The sequence below is a fragment of the Neodiprion lecontei genome, chromosome 4 (assembly GCF_021901455.1).
Source record: "Neodiprion lecontei isolate iyNeoLeco1 chromosome 4, iyNeoLeco1.1, whole genome shotgun sequence".
Taxonomy (NCBI): Eukaryota; Metazoa; Arthropoda; class Insecta; order Hymenoptera; family Diprionidae; genus Neodiprion; species Neodiprion lecontei.
In genome coordinates this window covers 8,826,168-8,840,827 of record NC_060263.1, presented here as the reverse complement: position 1 = coordinate 8,840,827, position 14,660 = coordinate 8,826,168, and the positions used below count along the sequence as shown (strand labels likewise).

General features: G+C 38.0%; 1 protein-coding gene across 1 annotated transcript in view; it reads right to left on the bottom strand.

The window, feature by feature from the left end:
• The window catches only part of LOC107225054 (protein artichoke), a 262,673-nt gene extending 252,925 nt beyond the window's left edge, over nucleotides 1-9,748 (bottom strand). Inside the window, exon 1 of the mRNA XM_046736903.1 lies at nucleotides 9,232-9,748. The gene's annotated coding sequence lies outside the window, so the exon portion shown is untranslated. The remainder of the gene's footprint in view (nucleotides 1-9,231) is intronic.
• Between the last annotated feature and the right edge of the window lie 4,912 nt (nucleotides 9,749-14,660).

Genomic DNA, 14,660 nt, shown 5'->3' with positions numbered 1-14,660 from the left:
CATTCGGTTTTCGAGTCAGGTAGGTTTCACAATCTGGTCAAAGGTCTCTTTGAACCCATATACAACGGTTTCAGATATACACACAGGATTCAATACATACCACGTCATTAATGAAGGGGTTGTTTTAATTGGACAGCTGAGAATTCTAGAATCGATACGCGAACGAGCTGCGATTGAATCTCGCGGAGAAGCAGAAACAGTCGTATTGCCTTATTGTGAAATTCAAACCGTGATCTGGGTAAGCTCTTTGAATATTTTTTTTTGTTTTTTTGTTTTCGTTTTCTACCATACGAGTTTACAAACTTATCAGTAAAATGGTGTATTTTTTTCATTAATTTTATGAATACAAAGTTTATACACAAAAAAAAAAAAAAAATCAAACATGAGGGTGCAAAAAACCTTGAGGCAATATTTTTAATTAATTGAAAATCTTACAGTATTTTGGTTGCATACAATTTGACCTATTCAGTTTTTATATTCGGTTTGTTTTTTATAAATAACATTAGCACTAACAGTTATCGATAATGGTATCAATTGCAAAAAAGCTCCGTACAAAACTTTTGTCGGCCTCACGTTTACGGGGATAGATAAAAAACCAATGATTACACCTTTAATTTCAAAATGGCGACCGTTCTATCGCCCTCAAAGTTTCGGAAACTGATTTCAACACTCACGGCTGACCTCCCTACGAAATGTGAAGAAAACAAAAAAAAAAAAAAAATTGCGTTCTACCCAAAACGCACAGTCATTCATCACTTGACCCTGCTCTAGTCTAGTTTTTCCTTTTTCGAATAAAAACAATCGAAAGATTAAAGAATATCAAACCGAATACATTTCCCAGCTGTGCTAATCTCTTTCTCAGCTGCAAAAGCGAGCAAAATCTGACGAACCTCACGCGCCCCGAACGTTTTGATAAGAGATTAGTTTATTGAAATACAATTTGGTGAATCGTGCTATTGTACACGTCGAAAAATCAGTAGTATAAAAGAGATGTTCAAAAAGTTTTCCCATCTCGATGCTGGAGCACTAGTCCATATGTTCCTGACTGAAATGTTGAAGCCTGCAGGATGCAAGGGTCCAGCATGTATCCTGTTCCCTGAATCTTCCGGGGAGCTTCGTCGGTTTTTCTAATTGTTAGTCCGTATGCAAAGTGCATATGAACCAAGCTGCACCAACCACGATGCTCATGAGATGCAGTACCGTAAAACTTTCGCCTTGTACCTGGCACAGGGAGACTTTGCTTACCAACGTTCTAGATTAAAGTCTTGAGCAGGTGCCCCTGGCTCTTGGACCAAATTGAAGCTGCTGTACAAAGGTGTGGCCGCCAGCTACCCGCCCCGTCATATATAGTCGATTCTAATTGCACCTTCATTAAGCCTCGACACCTGAACCGTGTCATCTTCTCGCTTGTTAGGCGATCAAAGAGTTGCTCGGGTTTTTTTTTCCACCCACGTTTCGTGTTTCATCTGCCCCTTTTTTAACTCTCATTTTCACCTTGGCGTTGGCGCTGATGTGTTTTTTTTTTCGATCTGGGTAGATATCTCAGCGTCACAGTAATCGGTGAAACAGTTTCACTTTGAATTTACAATCGTGAGTGAATTAGTCGTCATATGATGACCTGAAACCTTCTGACTGGTTGATTTCAGTGGCGGGAGGGTATTTTTGTAACAATTGTCGAAACGAATGATCCGTAAATTGATGGATCAAGACTGGTGAATCGTATGATTGACTGGATTATCCATTGTAACAATTTTTCCATACGTGGAACAAGTGGAATCCTTTCGGCTCGCATGTCTCTCCTCTCCTGAGTCGCAAACGATTTCTGCATAAAGCATGAATGCGATTCGAGTATTATAAGTTGACCTTTCCATTCTTTAATCTTCCGTTGGTCAACTTATACGAATCCGTCCATAGCTGTTTTTTACCCACTTGAAAACAAAAAAAAAAAAAAACACATCCCTAATCATTGAGGTACTTACTTTGAGGTTTCTTTTCGATATTCCGACAGTTGGATTAAGAAAATATTTAACAATTTAATAATTACAAATTAATTAAGAAGACATCGAGTCGAGTGACCATTTAGCAGAAACTCATACTGGACGAATTCGTATACGTTGTCCAACGGAGAGTTAACGAGTAAGTGAATGACGTACTCATATTGATGTCAACTTACGGAAACTGGAATCGATACAAAAATTGTACAAGCTGAACAATTTTGAAGAATACGTAAAAGTGGATCATACTTTTAAATAGAATGGGGTCCTCAGAAACTCCGTCAAGCGTTAATTTTGTGTCATAAAATGTGAAAAGCGTGTTAATTCGAGGGGAGTAAGAAGAAAGAAAAGGGAAATTATAATTCTTTTGTATAACGTTGTTATTCAGTGAATTTCGTCGTGTGTAATGTAATATTCATTACACACAGACAAACGCGCACACGCAGGGTATTACGGGTGACAATTATAGATCGAACCTGATAACATGGAACATGAAACGAGCAGTTTGTCGTATAACGGCGGAGTAATACGTACAATCATTCGGCAGCTCCGAAGGTATTATACAACGATACCCTACGGTATTAAAAACTTTATAACGAGCGATGAAACTTGAGTACAGGCGAAGAAAACGAGAACAGAAAAAAAAATCTCTCTGCACCGTGTCGCGAAATGTGTCAGGAATTGGATTTGTCAAAAAGGAGTCGGAGAATAATTGGGGAAATGATTTCGCGAATGAGAAGACTAATGATTAAAGAAAAACAAAAAACTCGTCGCTAACTTGCAGTTATTCGCGAAAGAAGCCAGAACGAGTTTGGTAGCGCGTCAAGTTGACCTGGTATATTTTTCAAAACAGTATTTTCCCTATATTCACGGAATGTGTAGAAAGAGCGTGCAAAGAACGGCGAGATCGATCCTCGAAAAACGGGTTTCTTTGAACCCCGATTGCGAGTTTAATAAGCAGGCCTTCGGTTATTATTAAATTTCAAACCCCGCGATACTTGCAATTTCAAATTCTGGGTGTATCCCAATTTATCATCCGCACGCTTCGCGTCAAATCGATACAACGGCGTTGTTAATCACAAGTTGGGTCCGTGGATATAATTAAGTGGAATAAATCGTCGAGCAGAATCGTAATTCAAAAGTAAACGAGTTAAACTTGAGGTTTGAAATCGCTGTGAGCTCAGCTACTGAAAACAAAATATAAAGGATCGATCAGATGCAGGGGTCTCCTATGTCTCGGCGAAACATGCAACGGTTGTGGATACGGAACATGTCGGTTGGCATCGAAGGTTCGTTTGTAAGGGTGGTGGAAGTTTCTCCCTCGGCGTATACTCGGGGGTTGGTCCGCAGGTGGGGGTGTACCTGTACCCACGTTATATCGACGTGCCGCGTTTTTAGCATTGCGTGATTTTCCACCAAGGATACGGATCGGACTCACGCGATACGTAGGCATGTATATTTCGTATACACGTACGACTCTTCATGGTTCGTACCTACGTCCAATATTATATTAGATTATACACAGGGCTGGTACAGGTTCAAAGTACCCACAATTATTTAAACAAATTACCGACGTTACGCCGCTCCTGCTGTAGCTGTAATAACATTGCAATTTCACAACGGTCGCGATGCTCCGCAGATTATGAACGTTCAGGCTTCAGAGGTGGCTTTCGCATTTCGCGAAACGAAGTATTAAAAGTTAAAACGTTTGAATCAAGGCACAAACGACCTTGTTTCAAAATAACTTCAATCGCGAAATTGACAAGTCAGTCGGATTCTAGTTTTGTGAAAATTTAGTCAGCAATGCGACGGCGTCGGCAATTTTCGACAGAATTTCTACCGGCTATGGTAATGGTTGAATTATGTTCACCCTGCTCTTCATTATTCTCCAGCTGGCTACGTGTTTTCGAATAATTCATTGGCGATTTTTACATACACTGGTGCATTGAGTTAACGCGATGCTCGGAACTGTATAAAACTTCGCGTGATCATTGCTAAGATTCGTTCTTACACGCTTTTAGGATTCTTTCTGCATCAGATTTTTTTTGCTGATAATTCATCACTACAATATTCAGGTACACTCAGACGGATAGGAATTTTGTAACGACCGAATCAGTCTTATCGCTTCATCAGACATACATTTTTGTTTATCTTTTCAGTGAAAACCGGATAAGATGGTTGACCTACTTAATTATCCAATGGTCGAACTGGTTAACCGTCCAAAACAGTTAAAAGTAAACCTGTGAATAGGTTAGTTGATTTTTAAACGAAATAATTTTCAGCCGATTCAAAAAGTAACCGGTTCAACTGTTCAACTTTTTTGGACGATCAACCGTTTTAATCTTTTACTAATTAACCAGTTTGACCGTTTCGGTGAGTTAAACCCGTCGAAATATACAGTCATAGTATCAAATAGCTATAATGTGGTAAAAGTAGACCAGCAACAATTAACACCGAACCATTTGTACTCTGCAATATAAGAATGTTTAATCGAACGATTGACTTTTAAGTCTTGAAGTCTTGGAAGTGTAGCGACATTACCTATGTTCAAGGATGTCAGCTTAGTGGCGCAAACAGAAGATTTGTGAACGTGAGTGATTACAGTCTATCAACGCCGAATATTGCGTGATAGGATTTGTCACGACAACATTCAAACAAGCATTGTACGAGTAGCTATCTGAGCCTCTAAGTTTGAAAGCGAACGTGATTTCTATGAGAGACTTCGGGTAAGACCAGGCTTTGATATGTGAGTAGTAAAGAATGAGTGACCTTGCTTGGGGACAGTATGTGAAATGTTCGCAAGTTTGCAATATTATAGGACAAAAGGCTTGAGTGAATTCAGTGATGGGTAATGGATAGAGGTCTTCCAATACGGCAGGCCGATTTTGATAAAATTTCACAGACACATTTTGGGAAAAAATGAAAAGGCTCGTGTTTCGGGGCTTTAACATATCGCAGAATGGACCCTTCGACTGCAGCCATGTTTGTGGTGGCATGCTTTGTATTGTAACAGATAATCAATTTTACGGTCACTGTTTTGAAAATCGTATTGATCTCCAATTATCCGTCTAACTCTGAGGGACCGCAAAGTTTGCCTTTTATAGGCCATGAATATCTCTTTATTGGTAGCACTGGAGGTAAGCGACGTCATTTCATTTTGGATATTGAGTCTTCAGTAGCGAATAACATTATGTTTAAGCTCTTTACAATATTCAATTGCAGTTATCTTCAACAGGATCATTGAACTAGGAAAAAATATATCCTACTTCGATTCGACTCTCGATTGGTTACCATTAAATATTTATGACTACTTTTCCTGAACATCTGAAGGTGAAGTAGAATGATAATAATCGAACGCAGATGAAACTTTTAGATTCGAGTTGACTCGTCATTTCAGGTGATACTCACCAGTTCGAAGACCATTGAGACAAAATACGTTTGTGATTTCATGCTGCCCAGGTTGGGGGACGGATTAGTCAACGCTTCTGGTATGTGAACGATATCGCTTTGCTATTCAAGTTCCTTCAAGATATCAGACTCAGGAAAGGGTTGCTTTGATCTCGCTAAATTTCGGATAATGTCTGTTGTATTGAAGTAAGCGTTTCTCAAATAAAGTAAAGATTTTTTTTATTACAGCGTCAATATAGAAAATGCATCGAAAGCTGCTTCAGCCATCCTTCAATTTTAGGTTCTCAAATTTGTCGTCGAAATATGTTCCACTCGGTCAGTAATACTGGCTAAGAAAATGGAGAAGCACTTGGATGGACCAGAATTTGACATACAGAGATACGTTTCACTGTGTTAATTGGACACGGTTTGTGGTAGGTCGGATATAATTTGAGTGTCATCAATTATACCCATGTGAATGATACATTTTTCTCAACCAAAGGCTAGTACGTACATACATTTTACGTGTCGCAGTGGCGACTATGGGCATACATTCGGAAGCAGAGGAAAGCAAGAATCGTCAGTACCAAGAAGCAGCACACGAGTAAGTTAGTTGATGAAACCCGAAACGTAATGGCTCCATGTGAAACATAATCCTGTTTCTACAACTCTACCTGAATCACGAATACGTACTTTCTTCAACACACGAATCCGAACTCTCGGATTGTGCAATATATTCTGTTTTCACATGTTGCTGGTTGGTATCGCTAAACAAGCAGTCATCCCCTGGCTAGACTCAGGCTTTATTTACTACCGTACGCAACTTGGCAAGGACGAACAGAAACACACCAAGTTCACGCACGAGTTGGCTGACGATGTAAGTGCAAAACATCTTCGTTGGTACAATTACTTCAGCCATTGATTGCATCATTAAAAACTTGTAAATAAATAGTACCCAACCACCCGAATCCATTAACCAGTACTTCAAAAGAGAATTGGGCTGGAATATTTGCAAAGTAACTTCGATTCAGAGTATGGATCAATCAGTGGCCCAGAATTCATTTCTCCGATGTTAAATAGCGAATTTGACGTTGCTCAAAAGTTTAATACAGGTGACGAAAACTTGAAAATGGATTTGGATTCAACACTCGTTTCCATCGATTTTGTATTTATGTCATTCCAGAGATTTTTGTTCTGATTTTTCACGTTCTTGGAGTCAATTTTTCGTCACAATGTATGAGTTTCAATCATTCTTGACCCTCTAAAATTTGATCATAATCTTAATTGCTGATCACCAGTGGTCGAAGGAATTGCATCGGTAAGAGAAATGGGAGATTCGATGACAATGATCGTTGATTACTGTATTAATGATTCATTCGCAAATATATTTTGATCAAGGATGAAGGGGTACCGATCAAAAGTTTACGGTATAAAATGGAAATTCAACTAAAACATGTGGATCCTATCATATCAAGGATTCAGAGACGCCCAAAAAAGCATGCCGTTGAATAAGGCAACATTCGTTTACTTTTGAGAATCCAAGTATTTTTACTCCACTAATTGGCTAGCGAGACAAAATGATACAGTTACGAACGTTGATTTCAGAGATAATTAAGTCACTTTGGAAAAAAATTTGCTTTGGTTTGAAACCATTTATTATGGGTGAAAAGATTCTTAATATTCATTTGTGAGTGAAAAGATTACAGTCAACATTTGTACGTGCATAATTAATCATCTTACTTTCACAAAATTAACAACAAAAGTACTTCGTTATTTGCCCTGAATCACATAAAATATATTGTAATATTTTGGAGAAGATTGGTTTGATCAGGATTACTAATTTCTTAGCATAATGAATTCCATCCGCTCTATGATTCATGGTATTTTTAGCATGGGCATTGAAGTAGTTTCACTTCAGGGTGAATCCTCCTACGCAGCACGGTCAAGGATGAATTCAGCTTAATTTAATATATTCTTTATATTAGTGGAATACTAGATTATATTGAAAATGCAACCTCGGAATTAACAAATATTAGACCTGCCTTGTTTTTCCTAAATTCGATGCCATCTGCACAATGAGCATTTCCAAAGATCACCGATTCAAACAAGCGGCTTTAGGCTGGCCATGAGTCAGCCCGCAAACTTTCCGTTCTCACACTGCAGGTTGCAAGACCACAGATAAAAAAATAACAATATCATGATTCGTGATTAACGATTCAAACTCCCTCAGGTACTATATTATATGAAAACATAACGATTTTTTTAAATTCTGAATCACTATAACGGAACCACTATTATAAATTTTGCAAGCAAATAAATTTTTGGATTTGTTAGCGGTGACCCAAAAAACTTCCGTCTATCAATTTCTACCAAAGTTCAAATGTTTTTATAATTTTTTTTTTTTTTTTTACAGCATATTGATACGCCAAATTATATATTTTCAAATCTGACTTTAGATTCATGATTAGCGATCAGAAAAAACCTCACGGTACCAATTTTCATTGAAATCCATTCATCCATTCTGAAGATATCATAATTTGTATTCCATATTTTGGAATTTTTTTATTTAAATAATTGAAAAAGTACTGAACCGATCGGAGTCAAAATTTAATAATTTCTAAATTTGGAAAAGCCGCGTCAATTGAGAGCAAAATCATCGAAATCCAGTCACTCGTTCTTAAGATATCATCGGACAAAAATATTGACCACGTACAGACACGCAGCATCCGTCCGAAAATGGTCGGCACTGATTCTCTAAACCTTGAAACGTCGAGTTTTCTCTGAGAACAAAGAATCGGGAAGTTAAGAAAAAAAAAAAAACATATAAAACCTGTCGAAAGAGATAAAACGAAACTTGTATGTCCCAGTGCAGATAGATGCATAATTGAATCTAATACACTTTCGAATGTTCAAAAAATTTATTGTAATTTGTGATCACAAATACAGCTGAACAGTAAAATATACAAGAATTAGGTTAATGAAAATCTATATTACGTATCTTTCAGCAGCAGAAATTGAGTGAAATTGAGCGTGGAAATAATTGCAAACAGTATTCTAAATATAGTGTGAGTAATCCGAGATACATTTTGATCCCTGTTTAAAATCGCTGCGGCGCATTATTCTCGAGTTATGGTTTGCCAAGGCAAGCTACGAATTCTAGTACATGACAAGACCACATGGTACTTTCTATTGTGATTTCAGATGCAATTCACCGCATGGATGAATTATTACAAGTATAAGAATCAACTGATTTTGAGCTTGACGATTACGTTGTTTGAAATCCTGTATGGGGCTGTAATCAGTGTGAACCGAAGTTAGAACAATCGCTTCAAGTTTGAGGATTTGAACAAAAAACAGCCATGATTCAGATTTGAAAAGGCAAAAACGTGTCTGGGATGCATGATAATAGATTCACATCGATATATGAGAAGAGAGAAAAGAAATTAAAAGAGAAAATAAGACCAAATTGTCCCCGGAGCAAGTTCATATACGAGTCTTTCGCTAGTACATATCGTGGTCTCAATTGCACCGTCTGTTCCTCAGCTAACGGGGACATAAATAAACATTAAGCGTCTCCAGGGTGCAGCTGTACTGCAGGAACAGTAACGGCACATAGAAACTGGAGGGGAACAATAAGCTGAGCTTTCGTGCACGCTTGCAGTGATTCAGTACGTTTCGTGTTCGGTTTCAATTATCGTTGGTTGATCTGCAGAGGCGGTGAGATACACTTCGTAATGATCGGTAGTACGAGGACCTGCACCAACGCGATATCCGGCCTAACGAATCGATTCGCAGCATAGAATTGGGCCTATGAGTTATGATTTTTCTCGCCAGGACATTCATTCGTTACCTCGTATCCGCGTGGTTAGCCTTTGCCGCAACACCTGGAAGCCGTGGTGGATTGAACGCTCGCGAAAGTTTTACTTGGATTAAGCAACACCCACTAAAACTTGAACTACTCGAGTTCGCGAACTTGAAGTTATCTAATAATAGAAGAACCAACAATGAACTTTGGTGGAGACGGGTACCTATCGACTTGTGTCGAGAATTTTTCAAAGCCACTTCGGAGCCGGCTTCTCGTTGCGCTACCACTCTGATTTCCGGTCGATGTTATTCTTTCGTCTGCCGTCAGACGAAGGCGGTTCACCACCTGGCATCTGTAGATTTTTCACCCCAGCTCAATATTGGCGGTTGGTTCGGCTTTCGCGGGTCGGTTCGGTCCGCCTTATCGACAGTGTAAAAGGATTTACGGCGCCACCACCTTCACTGAACACTCCTCCCACTGTTACTACTACCTCTACCCCTGGAATGGGGGAAGACCCGACCTCGACCCAAACCTTGGTTCAACCTGTGCAAGCGTTCTGGTGATTCGCGTCGTGACACAAGAAGGTTGCGACTAAACCCGCGGCACCGTCCACGACCCTGACAGCCACGCGACGATTTCACCCTCGCGCAAAACTCCTGCGCACCACGTCGTCGTCTGCGTGTCTGTATGCATAACCTAAACGACAATCACGTTTTGATACCGTCGGAGTAGAGAGGTGAGCGTAGACCGAGAGAAATTTTCAGTTACGGTTACCGCTCGGTCCTTAACTATTTTCATTTTTTACTACAATTCAAAAATATATTTCTAGGTATAAAATGAAAATTAGTTCTCTAGCTGTTATCGGAACGTCTAGTATTCGTTACTATTCTTTCTCATCAAGATCACGGTTACTATATTTTCTTGTAACTGTTGCGAAAATTTAATGCCTGTGCAACAATAGATTCATGCTAAAGCCTTATTTAACTAAAAAAGTAGAGTAAACTGAAGATGCAATTACCAAAAAAGATCGTCAATAGCGCAAAATGGTTACGCGTACCTCGTTTTTCGTAATTCCAACAATATTCAAAGAGTTTTTTTTAACGATACCTGTTTTACTGAATTTTTCTAGTTACCGTAACAAATAAAATTTTTCTCAGTGTACCAGTCATTGATACGTTTAGGGCCGACGATTTTTTCGGACCCTTTTATTTTCCAGAATCATAAGTTGACGGTACGAATTGTGAACTTCTGGATGACTGAAACCAATTACTAGAGGTTTAGACACTATGAATTTATTTTTTGGCAATTTTAGAACCAAGGATCAACCGGATGCTACCAAAGAAGGTGATTAATTGGGACAAGGTCAATAATTGATACACTTGCCTTGGCTGAATCCGTCTGCCGTGATTTGCAATCTCAAGGTTGAATTTAGCTACTTATTTTGTATCAGTAAATTTTATACGGTCAAGAGTTTCAGACGCAGGGGTTCTGGTCGAGGCTTCTCGAAGCGAGAATTCTTGGGAAATGTGGCTTTACTTGAGACGAGAAAAATGCGTTGAGAAATCGAGAAATCGCAATCTGATTATATGTAACTTTAATGTAAAGATTGTTTCTACGAAGAAACTTCAAGTATCGACTATTTGAATAATTAAAAAAAGACTGTGTGATTGATATTTTCACTTACCTCGGAGAGGAAGCTAAGATAAATATTCAAAGTACCTACTTCTTAATAAAAAGACAAATTAAAAGTTTTACAAGAAGGTACTGAAAGTTTAATTGAGTTGGTTTTTTTTTAAGGAAAATGTGCAAGTAATTAAAATTTCCATTTAAACAAGACTTAATAAATAATAAATGTTGATGATTATTGATAAGCTTAATTTTATTTTGCATTTAATTAACGATTTTATAATTTTACAAAAGTTTTAAAGAAATTTGAGAGTTCCCGAGAATTCCTGGTCGAGAATTCTCGAGATCCGAGAAAAAAAATAACTCGAGAAACCAGAAACCATGGTCAGACGATAATATTTTCAAAGACGAAGGATAACGGGTGAATAGTGTAATGCGAGATGGTGGTTACGGCTGAAATGCATTAGGAATAAAAACAATTTCAATTTATATCAAACTTACTTGAAGTATCTGTGATTTACTTGAGGTTTTTAATCTGAAGTATCTCGAAGGAATTTGTTCTTCCTGTTTTTATTGATGCTCTTTGAGCCACGGCGAATAACTTGGAAGAACTCCGCATCTTGTGAAGTAACGAAAGTTATGCCTATTAAATGATATTTGAACTGAAGTAGCAATATGCACTCGTCAAAAGTGTATCGAAGTAGAGGAAAGTCGAGATAACGGAATGTTTTTCTTTCCAGCTGGCGAAAGAAAAATATTGTGCCGCTGCGATTAATCTTTTTTTCTCTTATCAAGGCAACGAAGGATTTGGTAGGATGAAGTAAAATTCACTCTGAGTAACTCATTATTCTTTATTGCCACCCGTGGAAAAATATTTGTTGAACTCGAACAGTTTATTTTTTTTTCGAGTATCAGATTAGATAGAGCTTCTATCGGAAGGACGTTTTTATTAAGTTATTTATTTTTACTAAATTCTAACTTCTTGACCTTTTTTTATATCGTAAAAACGATTAGGTTAAGCAGCAGGTTTATTAGCGTAGTTTGTCTTGGATAAAATTATCTAAATTACATAATAAGTGGCACGAAATCATCCAACACTGAGACTAGCCCAAAATAAGATCTAATGACGTCTAAGGTCGTTTTTAGATCGTCCTGTGCTAATCGGGAAACATGAACAGAACTAAAGTCAGGTGTCAAGTAATATAAAGCCACTTAGAATGACTTTGAGTTTGTCAGAGTCACGCGAAATGACTTGCACACATATTATTGCTTAACAAAGTTGCAGGTGCTTAAAGCAAAGTCAGGCTATTTGTCTTCATGGGTTCACTTTAGGTCTTAAAAAGTAACTCACGCTTATGCGAAGTTGGTCAAATTAATGCGCACAGTTAGAAAAACAATGTCCCAGCAAGTCCATTAGAAGTTTCGGGTTGATTCAATCATTTTTTAATGCATAACTGAGTGAAAAAAAAGTATGATGTAGAAATTAAATGTTGATACGACAATTCAAATGTTAAGATTATAATAATTTGTATCATATTTACTAACAGAAATGTAACAAATAACTAAAACATAAAATAGACCTGCTGAGACATTTTATTTACGATTAGATAAATTTTAAGTCAACTCATCATCTCGAAGTAAATCAAATTCAGAGAATGGGACGTTTTTCGGACTGTAAAAATGATCAATCACTCGAAGCAAAGTCAGTTCGATACATACGAACTAGAAGCAGATTTTAAAGCACAACGACGACACTCGAAGTGCAGCAAAGTGATTTTCAGTCATAAAATTAGTTCAAATAATAAAGACTGAAAAGTCTAGCAGCAGAGTTTGAAATTGCGCGATAAGAATCAGCTATTCAATCCATGAAATCCTTTCAAGTTTCGTCGGTTCAAAGTCAAGTGCGCATGGATCAGAGAGTCGAGTGGTTATAATCTCTGAGAGGATAAATCATCCGAAAAATGAAACAGGCGTTTAGTTTAGAAACGACGCGAGTCGTATAAGCGCAGAAAAGCAGCTCGATTATCGCGTGCCACATCGGTCTAAAGCACATTGTATTTTTCCACTTTGATCGGGTGCAAGGCACGATTCATGCGGTCACCCTCATCCCTCGTTCGCCGATATTCGCTCGTTCACGTCGTCACGGGGCTGAAAACAAAAGGCATTCCAAGCTTGAACTCGGGGGATAAAAATCGATCACGATTTCACTCGCGCCGTTCAATCATCTCCGGCGTATTTTCACACGAGGTGAACAAAAGAAAAACAAAAAAACAGAGTCGAACAGTTCGAAAGAATTTCCATTATGCGGTACGGAATATTACGATGTCAGAGAATTGAGATGGTGTCAATTAATGAAAATAGAGAATTTTACACATTTCTTCGGATTGTTTCATCCGTTATCAACGCGCGAGAAAGTATTTTCACGAATTACGGTATGTAAAACTTTGGCTCGTGATAAACGAGATTTCATTCGTTAGGGAGAATTGGACAATTGATTGAGTTAATTTTTTAGGAGACCAACAAATCACTCTAATGTAAAATCTCCAACAGGTGTTCATCGGTTACGATGTCGTTCCACCTTCTGACGGAATGCTCTATTATTCTCAACGCTAATTTCCTCGTTGAATTCACGATTCGACTGCTCTTTTCGCGATTTGTTGGCCCGGAACGGGAAGTTGATACGAGTAAACATCCAACTCAACGATCTGAAAGCCAGATGCGTTCTTGCAAATATGTAATTATCACACTTAGAACGAACTGAGTCTCAAGTGAGGTACAAGTACATGAATACACGCTTGGAGGGGAAATAATATTCGCGATGTATAAATGGAAGGCTTTAGGTAAAGTAGAGACACACATTTCATACACGGAGTGCATATAATCACCGTACTCGTCGAGGCGAGAACACCGTTGAGAAGGAATAAAATTACTGTGTTTCGACGAGATGGGGAAAACATTTTGTTCAGCACTTTAACGCAATTTTTTCAGTCACTATTACGGTCAACGCGTAGAAATTACGGTTTGCAAGATTTTCAAGGATTATTCCCACCTTCAAATCAGTTAAGAACGGTACGAAATGGAATAATTCCAATGCCCATTTCTTAGACAATTGCCAAAGTTATAAAGAAAAATGGAATGTCCAATTTATTCGTAATTTTAAATATTGTCTAAACAGACGGAAGTCCATTTTCCGCGTTCAACTGTGCGGACTTTGGATTTTGTCCGTCGATCTCCTCTCACAATATCATTAATATTCAGGGATTCCTTTTGGTGTTTGAAGCAGAAATTCCAAGGCTCGTGGCAGTTGCGGTTTTGGGTAAAATTAAGAGAATTATACTGCGGAAGGAACAGTGCGTGGAATATTCGAAAAGGAAAATTAGTCGGCATTACGATCGATCCAATTCATGAGTAATAAAAGAATTCCGTCAAACACAGCATGGCCGTTTTATACGAAAATATTATATATTTCGTTACATAAATTCTGCTACAATCCATGTTTATTCTTGCATTCGTAACTTTTTATAGAACTTTGATGGGAATATTTTCTCATTTCGTCATCTTTCATTCCAAATTAAGGAGCAATGTGATAACTTATGTGAGTATAATATGAGGTCAGCAAACGCTAACTACACAGGTCTGCAGCCAAAGAGATGCACAGGTCTCTTTTATACAGTTTCTTATAGATTTTTACTCACTGAAACTGCGAAAATTACTAAATGAATTCCACACGTCAGATTTTTTCTCGAACTCGTGCTTGTAGTTTCATTTAGATTAAAACTCTTGTTTAACTCGAAACCTGGCATCCTATTCTTGATTCGAAAAATCCTATGCAAAAGTGATTCCTTAAT